At 33.0% G+C, this 25,862-nt stretch overlaps 1 long non-coding RNA gene across 1 annotated transcript in view; it reads left to right on the forward strand.

Moving 5' to 3' along the window:
- The first annotated feature begins 10,457 nt into the window (after positions 1 to 10,457).
- The window catches only part of LOC141564815 (uncharacterized), a 28,021-nt gene continuing 12,616 nt past the window's right edge, over positions 10,458 to 25,862 (forward strand). Inside the window, exons 1-2 of the long non-coding RNA XR_012488739.1 lie at positions 10,458 to 10,482; positions 11,749 to 11,857. This is a non-coding gene — a long non-coding RNA (uncharacterized LOC141564815). The remainder of the gene's footprint in view (positions 10,483 to 11,748; positions 11,858 to 25,862) is intronic.

The raw sequence follows: 25,862 nt of genomic DNA on the forward strand, positions 1-25,862 counted from the left end.
TCTTTTCTGATATCCAGCTCTTACTGCCTTTTATCAATAAATTGTATTATTGTAAATAATTATATGTCTGTCTTGTCTTCTTCAGAAGAATGTAAGCTCTTTGTGAACCGGGACTATATTAGTTTTATTTTTGTGCTTAACAAAGTTTTTGGCACCTAGAAAGTACTTAATCAATCTTATTGATCAATGAATAGAAGAAATAGAAAATATCTTCAAATCCATATTTTCCATATTAACCCATCCAAAAAAATTAAGGGCATAATATTAAGTCACTGAAGATATTTCTTTGGAAACCTACATAGCATTATTCAGTTTTATAATTATCTAAAATAGCTTAGAGAACTGCTCTTTTAAACATTAGAGTCAATTTAAGGATTTCTTAGCTTCCTTACCTTATTTATTATAGTTGTTTGTATAAGTATCTTTTCTTTCTTACTAGATTATCAACTTGAGGACAGAATTTTTTTTGCGTGTTCATCAGTTAATAATCAATTAGACACAGTACAAGGAATAAAAAGAAAAAACAAAGACTGGTATACCCTCAAGGAATTCACATTCTAATGGAAGAAACAATATGCAAATAAATAAATATAGGTCTTTATTAGTAGGAGTAACAAATACTGTGAAGAGCCGATATGTATTTGAATTTGTTTTATTCAAAGTTATAACTTTATAAAATATGCTAATTGGTTATACCCCAATAGAAATATGCAGTGGGAACTCAAATGTGGAGACTTTGCATTAATGTGGGATATAGCTGCATGTGTATATATATAAGACAAATTAAAACTAGGAGAACAGTTAGGACTCCATTGATTATCTCACACATGAACAGCAAATACCTTTATTAGATTAAAAAGACATCTTTTAGTGATTGAATTAATTCACCAGAAGCAAGTATGAGCAGGGCCTGTATAACCTTTTGAATCAATCAAAGCCATTATGTAAGAGACTTGATTATCCCATAAGGAATTTTTAAAAGAAAAGAGAAAGGTAGGAGTCAAAGAGGACAAAAAAGGTAAGCCTTTTAATAGTCCTGGGGTAATCGGTTTTACCTTCTTTCTCTTTTTACTGAATAGGAGATATTAAAAATTATGTTAACTTTCTAGGCTTTTGGAGCAGAATTTCTAAGCTGATAAGGTCAGTGTAGCTACTTTGTCAGGGTTTGAGGAAAGCCTGGAGAAAAGTTTTGTTTTTCCCCCAAGTTTCTCATCCTCATGAATATGGTGTTTATCTAACCATAGATACAGTAATAATACAAGCTTCTCTTGTGTTACCCAAAATTTTCAACCATAAAAAAGCAGGAATAAACTAATATAAAAATAAATATATAATGAAGAAGAAAAAAACATTCCCTGTGTAAATCATAGTAATTTTCTTGACTTGGGGTTTAGAACATTTATTACTAAAATCATAACATTTGTCTAAAATAAATACCCTGAATCTTAAAGGAAGAAACCATGTGGATTTTAGGGGTCAAAATAATTCCCCTATGCTTAAAATGAATCTAATTATCTTAAAGGGGCAGATGGTAGAAAAATCTCTGAGAGAAGGTACTTAAGAAAAGAGGATGGCAATCTGGGAACAGGAAGAGGTCTCCTGCTGAGGGTCAGATTTGAGTTGAGTCTTGCAGGAAACTGGGGAAGCTAAGAAGTGGAGGGAGGAGATACAACATCCTATGAATGGGAACATATGGAACAAAACCTAGGAATAGTGAGATGGAGGGTTTTGTGTAAGAAATATAAGGAAGGATGTCACACTCCATATTAAAGTAGGGTCAAAATGGGTACATGATTTGGGCCTAAAAAGTATACCATAAGTAAATTAGAAAGCAAGAGATAATTTATCTAGTGGATCTTTGGAGAAGGGAGGAATTTATGACCAAAGAACTAGAGAACATTATGAAATGAAAAATGGATAACTTTGATTATGTTGAATCAAAATATTTTGCATAAATAAAACCAACAGAAAAAAAGATTTAAAAAAAAGTACAAAGCTGGGAAAAATTTACAGCTAATGTTTCTGATAAAGGTCTCATTTTTAAAATATATGTAAACAAAGGTGACAAATTTATAAGAATACAAGTTATTCTCCAATTGATAAATGACCAAAGGATATGAACAGATAATTTTCAAATGACTAAATTAAAATCAAATATAATTATGTGAAAAATGCTCTAAATCACTATTTATTAGAGAAATGCAAATTAAAATAACTCTGTAGATGGAGTTGTGAACTGATCCAGTCATTCTGGAAAGCAATTTGGAACTGTGCTCAAAGGACAATAAAACTGCAGTAACATTACTGGGTCTATATCCCTGTGAAATCATAAAAGAGGGAAAAAGACCCACATGTGCAAAAATGTTTATAGCAGCTCTTTTTATGATAGCAAAGAACTGGAAAATGAGTGGATGCCCATCAGTTAGGGAATCGCGGAATAAGTTGTGGGATATGAAGGTAATGGAATATTATTGTTCTATAAAAAAAAACGATGAACAAGCTGATTATAGAAAAACCTGGAAAGATTTACATGAACTTTATACTGAGCAAAACAATCAGAACTAGGAATACTTTGTACACAATAACAGCAAGAATGTGTGATGATCAACTATGAAAGTCTTGGTTCAATGATCCAAGGCAATCCCTATAAACTTTAGATAGAAAACACCATCTACATCCAGAAAAAGGACTATGGAGATTGAATGTAAATAATCAAATACTATGGTCACTTCTTTTTTCTGTTTTTTTTCTCTCCTGTGGTTTTTCCCTTTTGTTCTGATTTTTCTGCCCCAACATGATTCATAAAGAAATTATGTATTAAAATAAATTAATTAATTTAAAATTAAATTAAAAGAAAGAAGACCTTTAAAAAGAGAGATGTAAGATATGTCAGTGTCAATGGATTATAGATTATGTAGAGAGATTTAAGCTACAAAAAGATGGAACAGCAAGGGTTTCCATGAAATTGTGTTATTGGCCCCTACCCTGGTAAAATTCTAAGAGTTTGAATACCAACTTTTCTGTTTGCTTCATTTGGTTTATTCCTCAGCACCAGAGTCATATATACTTCTTTTCTCATGGTGGGTACCTGATAAATGCTTGTTGGATCAGAGTGGATAAATAAATATTTACTGAATGAATTGCTGGATTAATTTACTTGCTATTTTGAACGCTGTCTTTTTTCAAAGTAAAATTCATACACTTGGGATAGCAAGACTCTAGAAAGATGAGCTAGTATTCTCCTTTGGAAGTTTTGGATCCTAATAATCCACTTATTAACAGAGATGAGTCAAGGGTGGCCTGCTAGGGGATCCAAAATTTACTACTAAAAAATAATTTTCTCAGACACTTGAAGTTGTGTTTTGAACTATGTGCCTGGCACTGTGCTAAATTTGAAGGATAGGAAAACAAACTCCAAAACTAAACCTAAGCCAAATAAAAACTAGTCTAAAAAAGCCCACAACAGTCTCTGCTCTCAAGTAGCTTTCTACTTGTTATGAACAACATGGAGGGACAGAAAATAGAGAAAGTCAGAGACGGGGGAGAAATGGAGAAAAGGGGAGAGACAGACAGACAGACAGAAAGACAGAGACAGAGATGGAGACAGAGAGTGAATGAGTGAGAGAGAGAAACAGAAAGACAAAGTGAGTGAGAGAGACAGAGAGACACAAAGAGAGACAGAGACATAGAGACAGAGACAGACAAAGACAGAGAGGGAGGGAAGGAGGATGGGAGGGAGGAAGGAAAGGACATCTAACTTGGATTTCCCTGGCTTGTCCCTGATTTCAAAGTATATATATATTTATACTTATATATGTATATATATACATATATATAAAGTATGTGTACAGGCACATACATACATATATGCATATCTACATACATATATATAAATGTATTTATATATAATTATATATGTATGTATATAGTTATATATATAACATATTAATTATATATATATATATATGTATATATATATATATATATATATATATATATATATGTATATCCACACAGCCTTGCTCTGGAATAGTTATGAGAATGCTGGGGGAGGGGTGGATGTGTCAGAAAAGATCTCATGTAGAAACAAGAACATGTGTGTGTGTGTTTAACAGGGGACACTAGGGCATAGTTGCAGATTTTTATATATAAGATACAGTAAATAGTCAAGTTTGGATGCAATGTAGTGTGTGTGAGGAGCAGAGACTCCTGAGATTGTAAAGAGACTTTGGAGTTAGATTGTTAAAACTTTCAGTGTCAATTAGTGGAGCTCATATGTCATCCTCGGGGAAAAGGACTTCCTTCAACTTCCTCGGGTAGGGAGTAACATGGGCTTTAATTTGGTCTCTATCAGTGTAAATTTGGTAGCCATAGGAAGGATGGTTTGGAGAAGGAATTGAGGCAAAGAGACCAATTAGGGCATTATTATATTAGTTGAGGTGAGAGGGAAGAGAGAACTAAAAGGATGCTTGGTATGAAAAGGAAAAGATTCCTGAATAGATCTGAAATAGCCTTTTCCAGCTCTATGATCCTCCGAATTTGAGAAATGTGCTGGTACAGCTGATTTGGCAATGGGTTGTATATAAAAAAATAGTGGAGAGTAAAGAATTGAGTATGGATTTTAACTTGTGAATATGAGTGCCTTCAACTGAATTAGGAAAATTAAGGGGGCAGTGGAAAACTTTTTTGGATATTCTGAATTTGTGGTCCCCAAGAGACAGCATTCCCAATGCATGGCAATCCTATCATTTAGACTCTTTAAAATTATCCTATCATCTACTGGATGAACTTTTGTAGGGAGAGAACAAAGGATATTAGGCATCTCATAAGCGTGGGATTTCCAGTGTGGAAATGTCAAGTGTTGCATGATTCAGAGGCAAATTCAAGTCTTCTTGGTTGTAAGGTCAGCTTTCTATCTATTGCACCATTATGTCTCTCAATGAATATATATATATATATATATATATTTAAAATAAAATCCATAAGGTTATTAAATTCCTTCCAGACTTCTGAAGAATGTGTTTGCATATTGGTCAGAAACACTACAAAAAACTAGGACAGATTAATATTAGGGGAAATGAACATTTCTTCTATGTACCACCCAACTTAGATATTGACCCTGTGATGTTATATGAGAGCAGTGTGCCTACTTTGTCTTTGGTTTCCAGATGGTACATTAGAGGGAGTACAGGAGTCAGGAACACCTGAGTTCATATGATCCTGGGCAAGTTTAAATTTCTTCAAATATAACTGTGGATAATAATAGCACCTATTTCCTAGGGTTGTTTTGATAATCAAATGGGATAATATTTATAAATATTTAAAATATAAAAGAATAAATATTATAAAATATTTATAAAATGATTTATATTTATAAAATATAAAATAAATATTTATAAATAAATTTTCAACAGTGTCTGGTACATATCAGATGCTTAATAAGTGCTTCTTTCCTTTCTTCTACCAAAATTGTCTTGCTAAAAAGATTAGATGAAAAAAAGGATTTTAAAACTTTGATTATGGAATTTTTTTTTTTTGTTGTTCCCTGAGTTAAGTCGGAGAGGAAAGTTAAAAAATCAGAAAGGTCAAGACTTTTCTTCTCTTGCCATAATCTCAGAATGATTTTTTTGGTCACTAGAAAGAGTGCTTCAAATACCTTAAGAATTTGAGAAAAAATATTAATACTGTGTCTCTATAGATTTGAGTTAATGTAATTCTACCAATATATTAATAATACCACCTTGGATGGCAGGACCTAACTCCATCCCATGGTTTCATCTCTTACCTCTATGCAGGTGCCTTTTGAGTTGCTTCTGAGTAGACCCATAACCTCAACTCCCTTCTCCACATCAGTGGAACTCAAATGATTCAAAGTGGAGTCATTATCTTTTCCCATAAAACCTGTTTCTTTTGATTCATAATTTGGGGTTGACTTTAATCCTACTTCTTTGAAAAGTGTTTTATAAAAGAGGGAAGAACTAGCAGCAATGGGCAAAAGTAATAAAAAAGTAATTTAAAATTTATTTTTAATTTATATTTATATTAAATAAATAAAATTTAATTTAATAAATAAAAATATATTTCAAAATAATAATAAAGGTAGCTTGATAGAAAGGAAAACTTCCCAAGTATAATTAACCCAGATTGGAATGGGCTACTTCAGCAAGTAGAGTGAAGCTGTTGCTAAACTACTTCAGGATTGTCCAATGTTTTATGATTTTATTTTCGATTTTCTTGGTTAAGATATTGGAGTGGTTTGCCATTTCCTTCTCCAGATCACTTTACAGATGAGGAGCCTCAGGCAAACTGGAATGAATGACTAGCTATGAGGGTCCCATAGCTAGTGAGTAACTGATGCCTTTTTTGAACTCGTGAAGATGAGACATCTTTATTTCAAATCAACCCTGTTCCAACTATTGCACTTCCTAGTTGTCCTAAAAACAAAACAATAATAGCAGCAATAGCAGCCACAGCAAGAACAACCGTAGATTCCTAGTTACCGAAGGTTTTAAAGCAAAGGTTGGATAAATCCTCCTTGAGGATTATATAGGATTATAATCTTATTCAAGCCTCATTTTAATCAGATATCCTCTGGTATCCCTTCCAATACAAAGATTCTATGGTTCTGTAAATCTTAGAAAACAATAGAAATATGTTCCTCTTATTTTTAGTGTCACCATCACCACTACCACTGCTACCATTATCATCATCACCAATAAACAGCTACATATTCTTGCCAATTGCCTCTTTGCAATATCTTATATATATAATGGAGATGCATGTAGATATATATGTATATATAATGTTATGTTTTATATATAATACATATTATTGCAATATACATAATATATATTATATTATATATTACAATATACATATAATATATAATAATATATCTATATGATGTATAGATATATAAATATATATACATATCTATCTATTTATCTATATTTCCTTTCTCTCTAGGAAAGCTCTTCCCAATTCATAAAAGTTCAATTTTCTTCCTCCCCTTACTTTTCCTTTTATTTTTGAGAAAACAACATTTATTGTGTACATAGTCCTGATAGGATACTAATTTCTCTCAATTTTATGGAAGAAACACTCTCTCCTAAATCATCCCCAACACTTCTGGATTGAGAACAGTTTCCTTATCTCACACTGGGAAAGATAGAATAATGGCCATTAGAAGCAGGGTGGAGAGTAGAGTAATGGGAGCCTTATCAAATTCTAAGTATTTTCCGGTGAAGACTTTTATCATAAAAGTAACAAGAACAATAGTAGTCTTCAAGAAAAACTGGAGATCTGGTTTTTCTTCCTAGAGTCAGGAGTATAATGTTCCATTCGGCAACTAACATTTTCAATAGTAAGTGAAGCAGACAGTGGGCACAAGTGTTGTAATTAGTTTCCCTGTGAGGGGGTTCATTTAATTTCAGAGTTAATTTTATCCACATTTCCTTTTCTCATTAATCCATATCTGGAGATGCTATAGTAACCAGACAATATGTTCTTGCTGAGAATTGAGCCTCCAACATCGTCATGACTTCAGCAAAATCTCTTTAGAGAACTGATTGTATAACAAGAGGCTGGACCAGGGTGTATGTGTGGTTGCTTGGAGTTTTTCCTGAATGATTTTGGCTCTGAGCTTTTAAAGACATTTGAGAAATGTGTTGTTTCTCTCAACATGATGCATTGGGGCACTTTTATTTTTACTCTTCTGTCTGCTAAAAAGGCTCAGGGCTCTAAACTAGACAACTGTACTTCTCAACTTCCAAATGGAATAGATATTGAATAAAGATGATTTCAAAGTAAATTCTCAGTAACTGGAATCCTTATGTAATGGGTTCTTGGGGTATATTGAGGATAAAAAGCATGTATATTTAAGTGACAGCTCAACTTTGCCTTGGAAGACCACTGACAGTCAAGAGATCCGGGATCTCATTTGGCCATTGTCTCTTTGGAAAGCCATTGACTCCTTTAAGGACCTCAGTTTCTTTCTCTGTATAAAGAAGGAATGGTCTAAATCAGAAGTGTTAAATATAAATCCCATGAATTATAGTTGACTAACCACACTCAAAAGTACAGCCTGAGCCACATTAAAATATAATTAAGAAATATTTAACAAAATAAAATTACAAAATAAAAAATATTATATAACATAGATAATGTTAATATTTGGTTTTCTAAGTCAAAATGCAACTGTGGGGATCCTTGGTTGAATAGCCCCTGTTTCTATCTGAGTCTGACAATCAGGCGCTAGAAAATGTCAAAGCTTGTCCTCATTCATTGATCTCTCTATCTCCATTTTCTTCCTTCTCTAATATTTTCTCCATATGGGTGACATTGATACTCATCACAGAGATTTAATTCCTTCACTCCCATGATCAAGAAGTTTCAGGGGATCTTCTTTCTTTCTGAATAAAATACAAACTCTTTAATTGTTAAGGCCTTTTTAAGAAGGGTCCAACATCTTTTCCAGAATAATTTCATATCATTCCACATGAGCTATGGTAAAGATTGAGGGTAGTGAGTAGTGGGGCTCTATCCAGTGTCTAGAAAGGGCCACATGAGGCAAGGGACTCCTGTGAGACTTAAGGGGTTTCAGAATACAATTTTTGCCTTCTTCTCCCCTCACCTTTCTCTCAGGACAAGAAAAGGAAGCAGGAGATTTGGGCCATTCTGATCTCCTCCGAGAGAGATGGATACTAGGCTATACAAGCTTAAATATTAGTCTAGGGGATATGATTAGATTCTAGCTAAATTTTGATTGCTTTGTCATTTTGGGGGGAGGAAGGAAAGAACTCACTCTCTATATCTAAGATTTGACTCTTCCTCCACTTAATAACAATTCCAAAATGAATGCATGTTGCAAATAATAAAGAAACTCATTTATTCAAACCATACCAAAACAGAATCAAGGATGAGAGAAAGTTTACATGGGAGAATATGTAGCAGATATCTCCATGGCAGGGAGAAAACTCAGCTCAAGCTAGAGTGAGTGACCCAATTTCACCCAAGAGGAAACAGTCTCTGGAGTCACAAGTTGGAAATAAGGATATAATGGAGAGTGATCACCCAACAGAGTAAACTATCTCTGAAGAATTTGGAAGGGGGACTATGCCTTCAAGAGTCCCAAAGGATGACTGGCCCTGAAAAGTCCTCAAAGGATACTCATAGAGGAACTTCATTTAGAAAATCTCAAAAGGGACTGGTTGAGATTTGAAGCTCTCTGTCTATTGCCAACTAAGCCGTGACCCTTATTTAGGGCACGGCATTCATTTCCACCAATAAGAAGAAAATTCCATACCTCTGAGTCTTGGGGCAGGAGTTATAGTCATTTCATGTAGACCGGGCTAGTTTTCTCCTCAAAAGGTCAGAGAATTCATCTTCAAGACTTGACTGGCCCATGGGAGTGGGGTTCAAATAGCTGATGTATTTTCCTGGTCAGCCTGGTGCATAAAAGGCTTAAAAGGAGTGTACATTTCTCAGACTTGAAGAAATTCCTCCTGCCATGAAAGGCAACTCATTTTTTTTTTTTCTGACCGGGAGTCTTGCTGTGGCAAAGGTAAAAATACAGGAAAACTGTAGCCCACCTGCTTAATATTGTATACTTATTGATCATCTTGTAGTGTTTAAAAAGTCTTCTATTGGATAGAACATGGTCTAAAAGTATTTTCTTGTTTTCCACTGAAATAAATAAAGCCTGGCTCAGAATAATGCACTTACCTACTTGTGTTTTTGGTATAGGATTTTCAATTTACCACCTATGTGTGTTTACACAGTCAGTTCATCATATCTTTACCTGATCCTTTCCATCTTTTGAGATTCCTACAAGTCTAAATTCAAGTGTCACTTTTTCCACAATGCCTTTTCTGATCCATTTTGCATTAATGGTTACCCTCTCTCCTAATCCCAATTATTGGTATTTACATTGTAGATATCTTGTGTTCACTAATCTCCTGGGAGTAGCCCCCAACCTAATAAAAACAAAATTGGCCTCCTTGAGAACAGGGACTTTTCATTTTTGTTTTTGTTTTTTCCAATTCTTTGAACAAAGTAGGGGCTGAATCACCAAATGTCTGTTGAATCTAAATTAAATTCAGTCCTATGATTTCATTAACAAGACATATATTTAGAATTAAGTGATTATTGACATTGCCAGAATTCATCTAAATTCCTCTTCACAAATTCATTTAATCAATTCTTGCTGACTTGTAGCTTTTTAAAACTCTTTAGTTATTTTTTTTTTTAAAGGAAAACATTTATTGGGAGAAGGTTACAGGAAAAACTTTAGCCAATGACTTAGGCCATCCTTGTGAGAGATGATTGTAAGCGGCAAATTATTTTATTAGGTTTATATAACAGAAGCTGTCATTGTGAAAGATTCTAACTTAGGTCTTAGGGAAAAGTTAGATTCTTGCAATGGGCTTGAATCTATATACGACAGTTGGTTTTCCTGTACAGAATTGGTGGGATACTGAAAAGGTAGGAGACATTTTCTGTCTCTTTCTGTTTATCTCTGTTTGACTCCCTTGTTTTCCTTTTTCTCTTTTCTATTACTTCTTGTCTATATCTCCTTCCCTCCCTCCTTCTTCTTCTTCTCTCTCATACATATATATATGTGTGTGTGTGTGTGTGTGTGTGTGTGTGTATAAAATCTTTCTATATCTATACCTATACCTATATCTATATCACACACACACATACACATTCAATCATTCAATGATTCAATGAATCCATGATTTATTGATCCTTTCATCAGTATTGGTCACAACTCATTTACACCTTATCACTTTGTATGACTTTTTTCTCACATCTTAGATAAGTCCTAGATAGAAGGGAAAACCTTAATGCTTCAACAATCTGTGATTGATTACATTGATGCAAAATTAAGATCCTAAGCCTTTCTTTACCTTAATGTATTGATTTCATGAAATGGTCTGATGAAAAATTCCTGGTTGATGATGACTAATCGTCCGGTGAAGAGTATCCCCAAACTTAGCCAGATTAGTCCTTGGTTTGTACATATATGGATTCTCAGTGGATCAGTATTCAAAGTCCTTCTAAGCATAATAGGACCAGTCAGCTCATGGACTTTGGTATAGTGTGAGGGTCTGTATACAATCATGACAAGGTATTAGACTAAAACCTCCTGGGATGTTCTATTTCTTTGTGAAGGAATGTATATATCTGTATGTATGTGTGTGTATAAAAATTATTCAAAACTCTTTTACCTGGGGAAAAATCATAGAAACCATAGCAATGAAACAAACCCAAAGCAATGAACTAATGAAAAAGCAAAAGCAAAAACAAAAATACTAAATGAAAAAAATGGGGAAAAGTCAGTAAAAGATATGTAATCAACTACCATCAATTTAAATACCACTAATTTAGTCACTATAGCTTAATGTAAACTATTAAATTTAGCGTCAGAAGCTCTAAGATTTTTACTTGTAGAGACATTATTTACTATCCATGAGTTGAATTTACCTTGAAATTTTACTTATGATCCAGCTGAATCAGTCCATTTTTTAACCTCTCTATGCCTTGGTTCCTTCATCTGTAAAAGAATGGAGTGGGACTGGATGATAATTAAGATCCCTCCATCTCTAAATTTGAATGAAGATTAAGTTATTGGGAATAATTTAAAAGATAAAGGAATAGTTTTCTAAAAGCCATTAATTGTTCAGGTGAATTTTATTTTTTACTTGATGATTTTTCCTTTAATTTATTTTGTCCTTCTTTTTTTAGAGTTGGGAAAAAGTGGTCAAGCTATAAAGATGTTATCTGACCCCTACTTTCAACATCCAAATCAAAGACATTCTACTGTTTCATAAGAATAGAGCACCACCTTGTGTTGGTAAGTTATTACACCTCCCAGGAGCACCTAAGCAAACCTCTTCCCATCATAAAACTGATTTTTTGATAATGCAGTTGCGTAACATAAGAAAAAATATCATAGTTTTTGAAGAAGTTTAAGCTCTTCCCTTCAGGGAGCTCAGAAAACCTTCTCTGTGCTTATTCTTCCAAGAAGAAAGAGATGGTGGAAGAAAATGAATGAATATATTGAAAGGAATAGGAAGTATTTTGTGGTCTTTTTTTTATCAGTTTGTTGTTTTTCAGAGTAGAGCTCAAAGAGCAGAATTCCTAATTGTGATCCCCAACAAGATTTGTGAGAAACATATTATACTCATTATAGATGTGTAAAAGATGCAAATCACATGTCAAATACCTAAGAGGAAATTTTGAATTTGGAGTCATTTAAGAGGGAACATTATTTAATATGTGCCCAATAAATTGTAGTGTTTAATTGAAAGAACCATTTACAGAAAAATCCATCTGGCATATTTTTAACTGAATAGAGAGAAGGAAAGAGAATAATAATTTAAGTGGTTTAGTGGGAAAAGCATAGGATTTGGAGCCCCAAAACCTGGATTCAAATCTTGATTTGTGAGATCCGTGATTAATAGCAAAGAAGGTATTTAACCCCTTTGAGCTTCAGTTTTCTTAACTGTCCTGGGATCTGAGCTTGATGATTTCTGATTTCTTTCCAACTCCCAATCCCATGGTTCTATCTAAAGGCAGAATGATTTCTATTAAGTGCTTTCCTGAATTCATTGGATTAAATTAGTGTCTCTGTAGTGGGTTGGATAGAACACTGACACGATATATGGAACTGGGTATAGCTCTTAAATAAAGTAGGGAATCATTTAAAGTGTTTTTAAAAAATGTCTTGGTCTCAATTTATGATTTCATTTATATAGGCACCTCCTGCTGTGGAAATTCCCTTCGCTGTTGCAGATTAAAATTCATCTGTAATTTATAGACTTAGAAAATTTGCCTTAGAGAGTTCAAATTATTATAAATATTAAAATTGAGCAAAATAAGTAGAACAACTATTATACAAAGATCTGTTTGGATACAATGAAAGCTCAGGAATCCTACCCATCTTTAAAGACCTCAATCCAATCTAATACAATCTCTTCAATGAATCCCACTCCAAATAGAAGTATCTATCTTTTAACTCCCTAAAGCATAACATTTTGGGCAACAATATGGTATATTATCTTTAACTCCTAGCCATCACTTTTTACCCTTAATTCATTCTCCTCTAATTTAAAAGAAAAAAAAATTGAATGAGTGAAAATCCACCAAATCCACTTGACCTAGTCAACCTATTTGGGCATGCATTGGGCTTATTCAGCATGGGCATTTGTGGTTTGTGCTTAATTCTATCAACTTTGTCACCCTATCCATCTCTAGTGCTGGCAATAACAATGATATCAATATGAGCATTATGGATGGAATCTGTTGCTCTATGAAAATATCTGTACTTTTTTCCCCCCTTTGCCCTGATCCCTTAGGTACTTTGTATGTTTTTATTACAATTCAATCTCCTTGAGAGTAGCAAGTTTTCTATAAACCCAGAATCAAGCACAGTTCCTGGCACATGGCAAGTTCCAAATAAACATGTCAGTGATTTGTTGAACTGAATTGAATTTTATGTCAATGAACTGAACTGAAATAAAGGGTTATTTACATTTCATCAAAATATTAGAATTGTTAAAACCACACCATCTGTTTCTCTGTATTTCAAATTGGAGATATTCTAGAAAGTATTGGTCTAATGTACTTATCTTATTGATAAGGGAAGTGATAGGTTAAGTGGCTTGCTTAAGGTCATAAAGACATTACACTGCAGAGCCAGGATTTGTAGCCAAAATTTTTACATTCTTTAAAAATCTTAAAGTCACAGTTAATCAAAACTCATTTAAGTTCTTATGTCTTGGGATACCACATTGATTCTGCCTTTTATAATCAATCGAGATTTATTAAAGTGATTTTTAAAAATGTTTTGGTCTCAATTTATGATTATATTTATATGAAATATTTCACATATAATTCCAAATAAATTAATTTATTAACATGCATTATGTACTGGAAATATATTGGAATACTGGAAGTATATTATCCTGCCTTCACAGAGACCACACTCTACTAAGATAATGTGTATATTTTATATATTTATACACATATGTGTTTGAGTGTTTTATATAAACAGGACCCCCCCACAACAATACACAATTAAAGCAGTATATTATTTAGCTTTTTTTGTTTGTTGTTTTGGCAATGTAGTTGGGGGTTAAATGACTCACCCAGTGTCACACAGCTAATGTTAAGTGTCTGAAATCAAATTTGAACTCAGGGCCTCCTGACTTCAGGGCTGGTGCTCTATCCATTGTACCATCTACAAAGGTATGAATAAAAACACTTTATATTGTTCTCTCATTTCTTTCAGTGTAATACTCAGCTCCATTCATCTAGTCTTAGAGTCTTTCTACTATAAAGGAACCTATATAAGTCAATGAACTTATAAAAGTATTTAATAGAGATCATTCTGCCTTTATTTAGACTTATGGGATTGAAATCTGATAGGTGACTCAGAGATCATTAAGTCCAATTTCCTCATTCCAGTGTTAAGAAAAATTAAGACTAAATAATAACTCTCCACCCACGGTCTTACATTTCCTATTTTGTATGTTAAATTTGAATCCAGGGTTTTTTTTTTAATCTACAAAATCCCATGTTTTTCTCACTAAATGGCTTGAATTGTTATACCTATAGGTTTTAATCAGGAAAAGGAAATTCTTTTTTCATACTAGAAGACTTGGGTTCTCAGTTGGTAGCTCTGTCTCTGGATTATTAGAAAAGGAAAATGGGCTAATCATGTGGTGAGAGTGAATAACACTTGATAAGCTGCCTATGTATTCCATTGGAATCTATGTAATAGTGGAAGGTACCTGAAAACAAGTGATTCCCTGCAGTGGATTTGGGGGAATATAAATAATGGTTTCATTGGATGAAAAGAAGAAACATAGAACAGATAATACCAGAATGTTAGAGGGAATGCCTGGTGGTAATAAGTCCATTTCTCAAAAAAACTCACCAGAATTATCATTCAGTTAATATTTAACATCTACTATGTGCAAAAGAATAATTGTTGTTTTTATTCATGTCTGCCTCTTCATGGGGTCATCTGGAACTTTCTTAGAAAAAAAAAAAGTATTTTTTCCCCTCGCTGGTTAATTTTAGAGATAAGGAAATTAAGGCAAACAAGGTTAAGTGACTTGCCAAGGCTCCCACCATTAGTGTCCGTGGCTGAATCTGAATTCAGGTCTTTCAGACTCCACATCTGTGTCTCTGTCTCTATCTCTCTTATTTTCTCTTCTTCTTTCTTTCTTTCTCTTTCTTTTGCTTTGTCCCTTCTTTCTCTCTCCATACCTAACAGATCAGTGTCATAGTAGTTAGATTTAGAGCTGGGAAGTGTCTCAAACACTTACTAGTTGTGATACACCGGTCAAGTCATTAGGTATTTTCAGCTTAGTTTTTCCAAAATTAATAGGAATAATTATAGCACGTGCCTCATATATTAGTTATGAGAATCCAGTGAAATAACACATTAAGAGTTTTTTATAAATTAAAGCACTATATAAATGCTTCCTATAATTATGATTTGGATTAGCTGTTCTATAAGCTCCATTCTAGTTCTAAAATGTATTAATTCTTACCATTGCTTTGAATAATATTAAAGAAGTATGTGACCTGGTTCCTACTCTCAAGGAACTTATAATCTAACTTGCTAATGAGAAATATGAAACAATTAGAGAACAATTGAGTGACTACTTGTACTTATTCTAAGAGTTATAGGATCTGAGAGAAGGAAGAGATTTGTGGGTTCAATTAGCTTGGAGAAGTTTCATGGAGGAGAGTCATCAGCTGGATCTTGAAGTGATATTTCAGTAAGAGAAAGATTAAAGGAAGGACATTCTAGGTGGGGCAGCATCAAATACAAAGAATAAAAAGTGGGGATTAGAATCCAAAGGAGAGAACGGTTTGTGGGTCTATAGTGGGACTAGCATCTTGTGAAGGAACAGAGGGAAATAAGATGAAATCCATCAGGTAGAGCCAGGTTATGGCAGGTGTGAATGCCAGAAAGAGAAGTTTGTATTGTAAGTTACTAACAGAAAGTCCTTAGAGGTTCAATATTAGGGGAGATTAATGATAAAAGTTGCATTTTAGTAATGTTCTTCCAGAAGCAGGATGCAGGTGGATTAAGTACAAAAATCTTCCAGGAGTCTATTATAGTAATCTAGGTATGAGAAGATCAGGACCCAATGATTCTGCGCAGAGCAGTAGGAGGAAGAAGGTAGAGGTGAATCTGAAAGACATTTTACATAAAGAGATGACAAATTAGATATAGAGAAAGAAAGACTGAGAATGATCAATGATATGAGTACTTTTTTTTAGGTTGGGATACTAGATTTCAATATTGTGTTTTGTTTTGTTTTGTTTTGTTTTGTTTCATGGATCCCTTTAGTGGTCTAGCAAAGACTGTGAACCCTTTCTCAGAAAAATGTGGTTAAAGGAATAACATAAAATACCTAAAAATACAAAGGATACCAATTATGTTGAAATAGTTATCAAAATTTTAAAAATTCCAGATTGATGAACTTTTTGAAATCTACCTATAGACTCCTAGATCTCAGGTTACAACCCCCAAATTAATTAAATAGGAAATACAGACAAGGAACATCAATGATTAGTTGGTATTCAAGTGATTGGAAGGAAGTTGCATGTTAAAATTTTATTAATATTTTACTTTCTGGCCTTTTAAAAAGGACTACTTTAATTTCTTTCAGGATCCAACTGTGTGGGCTTATGGTAATTTGCATGGTGGGGTTAGAAACAGTTGTAACACAGAGTATAATGAAGAAGCTCCTATAAAAATGTACACGTACATTGGAAGGTGACCAGAAAGAAAATAATAAAGATCTAATTCCAATTATTCAGAGGCTGATTAGTTTGTGGATCATCCATAGACCCCCTGCTTCTACATGTCCTCCCTGCTGCCAACCTTTGAGCTAATTCACTACTCATTAACACTTTCTCGAGAGGATGGACAAGGAAAGGAAGTGACCCTTAAGTCAGCCTATTTGGTTGCTTATTAGTAATTCTGGTTAAAGAGTTGGTGGTGGAGCTTGACACTATTGCCAAAAACAAGAACTCTTGTATAGCTTTCATTTATCTATAAGCTTATATATTATTGATGAATCTCATCATCCTTTTCCTTTGAAAATGGTTGAGGTTATCGCATAATATTAGTATAATATATGTACAGTCCTTGTTGAACATGGGTGTTTGTTGACACCTTCATCAATTCATAGGGTTTATAATGGGATTAGACCTTTGGATATAAAGGTAAAATTCAACACAATTTCTGACCCTGTCCTTTCCAGTCCAATGATGATTTGATTAGCGATCTGCAGAAAGTAAGAACCTTAGTTTCAGTTTTGTGCATAAATGTTTATGTTTGTTTTGATTAACACCATCAGATATTACATATGTTAAATTATTTTCTTTTTAATGATTGCGTCTGACTACAAACCTTAACACTGGAGATTGTTGTATTTAGTTTTGTTTTTAAAAAAAAGTGTCATGAAACTCTAATGAAGATATAAATCATAGACTACAATAAAGGTAGTAAGAAATGTGAATAAAATTAAAAGAAACTATGACTTTAGAAAGACCAGAGTGATATATAGAAAAGAAAAAAAAAATCTTTAAAAAATCAAGTCAACTAAAATTCCAGAGGAATTTCATTATTATATTTATTTTTTTTGTTTGGTCTCTACAACTGATTTCATCAGCATAGAGGAGGGCCTAGCCTAGAAACTCTCCACCAATGCAGATAAGCTACTCATCTCTAATTTATTGATTTAGAAAGTTGCCTGGGGTACTTAGAGTTAAAGTGAATTGTTCATGGTTACATAGCTGGCATCAAAGCCAGCATTATATCCTCCTATCTCCATGGTGGAGGAAAGGAGTATTTTTCAAGAATGCCATGATGCCTTTTAGAGCTAATTATTGTCACATTAATTGCAAGTGAAAAAATTATAAATAAACATATCATTGTTACACATTTCTATGTAAATAAAGTGAAACTTCTCAACAATATGTTTGCTTAATTGCTTGATAAATATCCTTATTCAAATTGGTGCTTTTTGGTGATCACTTAACTGTGATAGCTAAAATTTGGGGGAAGTTCCTTTATTTCTGTGATGGCTAACATTTTAGGGAAGTTCCTAAATCCAAGATTCGTTTTTTTAATTAACATTGCTGTTATTGGCTGAGCAAAGGCTGTTAAAGATTATGGAGCTTTTAACATTTCACTCAAATTAGAACCTTTCATTTTATTTTTTTGCAAATAAAATTAGAGATGTAAAATAATGTGAATTATGGTTTTTAGCTTTTTTGATGACGACATTTAAATGAATTAAAATTTTAACTAGGTATAGACTAAAATGATCATTCAAAATGAATGATAAATAAAAGTTCAGTCTAGTGAGATCAAATTATGAAATATTTACCAAGATATGATTATCATTATACACATTGCAAGTCACAAACAAATGGATGTTAATTAAGAAAATTATGTCGTTTAATGACAGCTTTATGAAATTTACAATAAGCCAAAGTTCATTAATATATGTCATTGCTATGAGTGTCATGAGCTATACCACTAATTTCAAATTTAGATGAGAATTTGTGCTACCTTATGAATTAGGAAAATTGGGATATTACAAAGGAAAGAACAATAGTTCTGGAATCAGAGATATCTGGGTTTTGATCTTGCTTTTGCTGCTTGTGCAGTATCTCCTTAGGGACTGATGTCAGGACTTTTCCCATTCTATCCCCAATTTGTATCTTGCATAGAAATCCTGTAATGGTTGATTATAATGACTTAAAGTTGACTTGAGTTGGGACTCTGGGGGTATACTAAAGGGGCAAACTCTGTTTCATACTTCTTTCTGGGAAATTTGAAATATAAGGATAAATCTCTTAGCCCCAGATGGGCTCTACTATCCCTATGGGTAATAGAGAGGGTGACATTCAATCCACTGGGCAGAGAGTCAAGGTTAAAACTGAGTCTGGGATGGATCTGGCTCCTGTTTCTGTCATTTTTTATTTGTTATGGGGGTTTATGAGATCTCAAACAGTATCTGGCTTCATTCCCTTTCAGGGCATCCTAGCTATGGAATATTGGCTACAAAAGCAATTGCAGATAAAGGCAGAGACTGGTTAGATTAGAGAGAAAGCAGACCTCCTCCCCAAAAGAGAGACCACAAGAAAAAGAGCCTGCTCGAAGCCGAACAGGCCGAACTCAGCAGAAGAGAAATATAAAATAGCTAATGAATATGCTGTTTGTAAATGTACTAATGCGGCTTGAATAGAAGACTCTGAACTGATTAATAATCATTCTATCATTCTTCATTGCTTAGCTTTTCCTTTTCTGAGTGGGAATAAGTCTTCCTGACCTTTATTTGTGTTCAGGGTCTTTTATTTTTACTTCATTTCTCATTAGGGAAGGCCTTTACACAAGAGGGAAGATTCAGCTGTTTCTTAGAAATCTATAATGGAGATCAATTGAAACACTGGAAGCCTAGTTTCCCTATGGAAGGGATGGCAGGAAATCCCAGAGCCATGAACTCAGAGTAAATCAAAAGGGCAGATAGAGAACACAGCTCAATGTTTCTGGTCCCTAAAATCTTAGCCTAAGAGTTCCCAACTAGCCATTGGTCTGGACGTTCTCTCTTAAATTACTTATTCTCCCTCCTCAGTTTCCTCACTTAGGAAGATGATGAGGGGAATGATTATAATAGTCTCTGGTCCTTTCAGCTCTTAATTTATAAATTTTATTTAAAAGAGTTAAAATTTAATACAGTTATAAGTGGGAAAATTTCTGGATTTGTACTCAGCAGCTTGGAGTTCATATACTGGCTTCATTGTAAACTTCTTGTGTGTTTTTGGGAAAGTTATTTTACTTTTTTGAACCATATATACAACTAGGTATATGGTCCACAGGATAGGGAAAATAAGAAAAGAATTTATTTGTCACATATATGCTTAGAGTAAGGGCTAGAAACCTTTTGATGGTTTCAAGTAGAGCAAGCAGGAGATACTCATAGTGTCATGAGATTTAGAGTTGGAACTGACCTTAGAGTCAAGACCAACTTTTTCATTTTACAGATGATTAAAAAGGAAGCACATTGAGATTAAACGACTCGTTCAGGATCACATAGCTCATATCTGAGGCAAGATTTAAACTCAAATCTTCCTGAGCCTAAATCTAACTTTTTATTTCCTATGCCATCTGTTTGACTCTATTGCCTGTCCAAATGGTCCTTTTGGGTATCAGTCATTTTAGAACTTCCCATCAAAACAGCTGAATATGTGTTAATCAGTCTTTGAAGTATGCTGACCAAGATGGCAATCTTTCAAGAGGAGAGACCAATGGATACATACCCAACATAAAGCTGTGGAAACTTGGGGGAGAGGCAGAGAAATGCCACCAGAGGAGGAGATTTTCATTTATTAATTTTATTAAGCATCTATTAAGCATAGCATTTAGCCAGGTTCTCCTAACATAAAGACCCAAATGAAAGTCATTTTTACTATGAAAATATCCTTTTAAATTTATTTACAGCCTTTTATTTTCAAAACATATGCATAGATAGTTTTCAACATTCACTCTTTCAAAACCTTGTATTCCAAATTTTTTCTCCCTTCCTTTTCCCTATGCTTTTCCCTATATGCCAAGTAATCCAATATACATTACACATGTGCAATTCTTCCATAGAGCACAATTATCATACAGCACAAGAAAAAATCAGATCAAAAAGGGAAAAAATGAGAGAGAAAACAAAATGCAAGCAAACAACAAAGAGTGAAAATGCTGTTATGATCCACACTCAGTCCCCACCAGCCTTCTCTAGATACATATGGCTCTCTCCTTCACAAGTCCATTGGAACAGGCCTGAATCACCTCACTGTCAAAAAAAAAAAGCCACATCCCTCAGAATTGATCATCACATAATCTTGTTTTTTTCTTATACAATGATCTCTTGGTTCTGCTTATTTCATGTGGCATCAGTTCCTGAAAGTCTCTCCAGGCCTCTTTGAAATCATCTTGTTGATAATTTCTTATAGAACAATAATATTCTATAATATTCATATTCCATAACTTATTCAGCCATTTTTCACCATCCACTCAGTTTCCAGTTTCTTGCCACTTTAAAAGGGGATGCTACAAGTATTTTTGCACATGTAGATTATTTTCCCTTTTTTATCTCTTTGGGATATGACCCAATAGTGACACTGCTGAATCAAAGGGTATGCACAGTTGATAGCCCTTTGGGCACAGAGTTCCATATTTCTCTTCAGAAGAGTTGGATCAGTTCACAACTCCACAAACAATGTATTAGTGTCCCAAATTTCCCCCCTCCCTTTCAATATTTATCATTATCTCTTCTTGTTATCCTAGCCAATCTGAGAAGTATATAGTAGTACTTTGGAATTGTCTTAATTTGCATTTCTCTGACCAACAGTGATATAAAGCACTTTTTCTTATCATTAGAAATGTTTTTAATTTCTTCATCTGAAAATTGTCTGTTCATATCCTTTGACCATTTATCAATTGAAGAATGGCTTGTGTTGTTATAAATTAGAGTCAATTCTCTATATATTTAAGAAATGAGGCCTTTATCAGAACCCTTGGATGTAAATTTTTTCCCATTTTACTGCTTCCTTTCTAACCTTGTCTGCATTGCTTTTGCTTGTCCAGAAATTTTTAAATTTAATATAATTAAAATTATCCATTTTGCATTCTATAATGTATTCTTTGGTCAAAAATTCCTTCCTTCTCCCCAGATCTGAGAAGTTTTTTTTTTTTTTTCCTCCTAATGTTTTATACACTTTTCTAATTTGCTTATAGTATCACTTTTTATATCTAAATCACGAATGCATTTTGACTTTATCTTTCTCCAAGACATTAGGTGTGGGTCAATGCCTAGTTTCTATCTTACGAATTTTCAATTTTCCTCGCAAGTTTTGTCAAATACTGAGTTCTTATTTCAGAAGTTGGTGTCTTTAGGTTTATCAAACACAAAATTACTATAGTCATTGGCTATTTTGTCTTATGAACCTAACCTATTCCACTGATCCACTACTCCCTTTCTTAGTAGCAAATTATTTTGATAATGGCTGCTTTATAATATACTTTTATGTATATTAGGCCACCTTCATTTGCAATTTTTATTAATTTCCTTGAAATTCTTGATCTTTTATTCTTCCAGATGAACTTTGTTATTATTTTTTCTAGCTCTTAAAAATAATTTCTTGGGAGTTTGATTGGTATCACATATAATAAGTAGATTAATTTAGGTAGAATTGTCATTTTTATTATATTACAAGCCTACCCATGAGTATTTGATATTCTTCCAATTCATTAGGTCTGACTTTATTTGTGTGGAAAGTATTTTGTAATTGTGTTAATATAGTTCCTGACTTTGTCTTGACAGATAGACTCCTAAATATTTTATATTATTTTCAGCAATTTTAAATGGAATTTCTGTTTGTATCTTTTGCTGTTGGATTTTGTTTGTAACATATGGAAATGCTGATGATTGATGTGGTTTTATTTTGTTTCTGCAACTTTGCTAAAGTTGTGAATTGCTTCTACTAGCTTTTTAGCTGATTCTCTAGGATTCTCTAAGTACACTATTATATCATTTGCCAAGAGTGATAATTTAGTTTCCTCATTACCTATTCTAATTCCTTTAATTTCTTTTTTCTTCTCTTATTGCTAAAGCTAATATTTCTGGTACAACATTGATTGGTAATGGTGGAAGTGGGCAACCTTGTTTCACTCCTGATGTAATTGGGAATGGTTCTAGTTTATCCCCATTACATATTATGCTTGCTGATGGTTTTAAATAGATGCTACTGATCATTTTAAGGAAAACTCCATTTATTCCTATACTTTCTAGTGTTTTAATAGTAATGAGTGTTGAATTTTGTCAAATGTTTTTTGCATCTATTGAGATAATCATATGATTTCTGTTAATTCAGTTAGACGATACTCTTTTAACATTCTACAGTACTTTCTTATTGTCCAGTGACACAAATTTAAACTCACTCTTCTTTCTAAAGCTCTCCACCAGGATACTTATGAGTATCACATTTCTCTTATCTGCCCTTATTTCACTCCTGCTATAAAGCACCTAGATAGAATGAGGAATTTCTGGAGTCAGGAGGACTTTACTTCACATCTGTACCTAGTTTTGTGACTAACTTCCTATAAAGTCACTTCTGTTTGTTTCAGTTCCCTTTTCTTTAAAATGAGAATAATAATAATACTTAATGCCCAGGATTGTTGCAAGGCTAAGATGAGATAATATCTATAAAGTATTCTTCAAACCTTAAATATTAACTATTCTTATTACAAAGTTCAGAATTTAAAGGCTTATTATTATTATTATTATACTCAGAAGTTAATATGTTTGTACATCCTTATTTTTGATTCTTGTAACTGTCCCATCATTCTTTCACACATCCATTTTAGTCTTTGAATTTCTTTGATATCTACTTTTTTAAAGATTTCTCAGAGAAGACTGACACAATAGCTATTCTTTCTCTTGTACATATTAATAATATTCTTGACCTCATCATCTATTCACAACATATGTTCAATCTTGTCTTCTACCTAGGATTAATACTTCACTATTAAAATGATTAATATATTTATTTGCTTTCTCTTTTTCCTCTATGAACCAGTGCCTCTATTTTAGATCAGAAGATCCTGGAAGGCAATGTTGATTCTACTTGATTCCATTTACATAAAAATTGGGATCTTAATAAAGATAATTTGACTGTAATTTGTGTGCTATTTGACTCTAGACGGTATTATCATTTTATCTTGGCACCAGATTTACCTTACTAATTATTTATTATTGTTTAGGCTAACATTAAAAATTAGTTCACGTTTTTTGTACTCCCTATGCATACACCAATTGTTTGTGAAGGAAAAATAAAAAATAAACTTACCTACAGAGGATTAAATATGGGTCATAGGCTGTCCACAAAATAAACCATCCAGAAATAGATAAATGATAATGAAGGATATTTAAAGAATACATATATATATATATATATATATATATACATATATATATATATGTATATATATATATATATATATATTACTTTATTTAAAATTTTTATTTATTCTTCCCTTTTTCTATATAACTTTTCCTTTTTAATGTTTCTCTTCCCATCTCCAATAAATTGTTTCTTTGTAACAAATGGGTTCAATCAACAAATCTATACTTTAGCCATGTCAAAAAAATGGAGGACTCCTTCAGGACTATAAAGTGTCACTTCTTTCTCAATAATAGGAAAACATGCATCACTTCTTTATCAAGAATTGGAAAATATGCATCAAAATAATTGTATTTTCTTCTGTATTTCTGCGGTCTTTATGGAAATTGTTCTCTTTGTTGCTCACTTAAATTTATATTAATACATTCAATTTCCAAATTTTTTCTGAGTTTTCCATATTCATCGGTTACAATTCTACCACATTCCTACATTATCACATGTTCTGCCATTTTACAATCTAAGGGCACCCAACATTCATTCTCCTTAATTTCTCCAAAATTATTTATTTAAATTTCTCCTTAATTTCTCCTGTTATTAATATAGTGTAAATGTAATAAAACAATATATGTGATGCAAAATAATAAATGTAATAAAATATAAAGATTTTTGCTTATCTGGAATCTTTCCTGTGTCTTTGAATCCCTTGATGTATATGCCTACTATCTATCTTTAGGTCAATGGCATGTAGTTTATAGATCACTTTAATATTATTTATATAATTTAACATGATTATGGATATATGTTTTACATGCAACTTTTCTTCCTCAAAATTATTTTTGATTAGGAAAATTATATAGTATCTTTGGTAATCTACAGAATATTCAATATTTCATTTGATTGACCTTATAAAGATTTTTGGCTATGAAATTGGTGACTTTGATGGACCTTGGGAACATTGTATTATTTCCTAGTCTTAAAGCAAGCTAATTATCATAATAGTATATAGCATATTCATGCACTTCCTTGATGAAAGCATTTATTTAAAAAAATGTTTGTCCAGACCTCTAGATTAAACATTGTGCGAAATACAAAATCTAACAAGATACAGTCCTAACTGTTATGGAGCCTACATTTGAATGGTAGAAAGAGTTGTGACTACAGATAGCCTACTGTAACACACAATAATGCTAATACAGGCCCCAGAAAGATATGAAAAACATAATTTTGGTCGATTCTGTGTTCCTTTTTTTTAAAAAAATTTTGCTCTATACAAAAATCTAGCTTTTAAGTTTCAAAGTTATTATTTATCAATTTCATAGCCAAAAATCTCTATAAGGTTCAATAAGGAAATTTCTGACTCAGAGGTTCAGAAGTAAATGACTTTCTTAAAGCTGAAGAGAAAGGAACTATTGTGGATCTCTCAATACTTTTGACCCTCTGGGTGGGAAAATTCTTAATGTTTAGACAGAAGTTGAGTTCTCTCCCTCCTCCCTCCCCAGTAAATCTTGACCATTTTGGTAACAAAACAACAATTACAATATAAAGTTTTTAGATAGATAAGCACTGGCAGAAAAAGTTCCCTCATCCTGGGTCTTTTGCCACACCAATATGTCCCTCTAGCTGAGTATTTCCTTCTGAGCATGCCCAATATCAATCATATCTGAGTCTTTCCTTTGCTCCTCAGTGGTGTGCTGGAAGGTCATGATTACTCTAAATTCTCTTATGTACACCTTCAAAATCCCTGTAGTTTAGAACTCATTCCTTTTACAAAATCTTAAGGGAAGACTTAGGGTCTCACACCCTGATTATGGAAGGTTAAGCATACAGGCTCTGGTCACATTTTTTGGACCATGCATACAAACTCATAT

Source organism: Sminthopsis crassicaudata, chromosome 3, assembly GCF_048593235.1.
Source record: "Sminthopsis crassicaudata isolate SCR6 chromosome 3, ASM4859323v1, whole genome shotgun sequence".
Taxonomy (NCBI): Eukaryota; Metazoa; Chordata; class Mammalia; order Dasyuromorphia; family Dasyuridae; genus Sminthopsis; species Sminthopsis crassicaudata.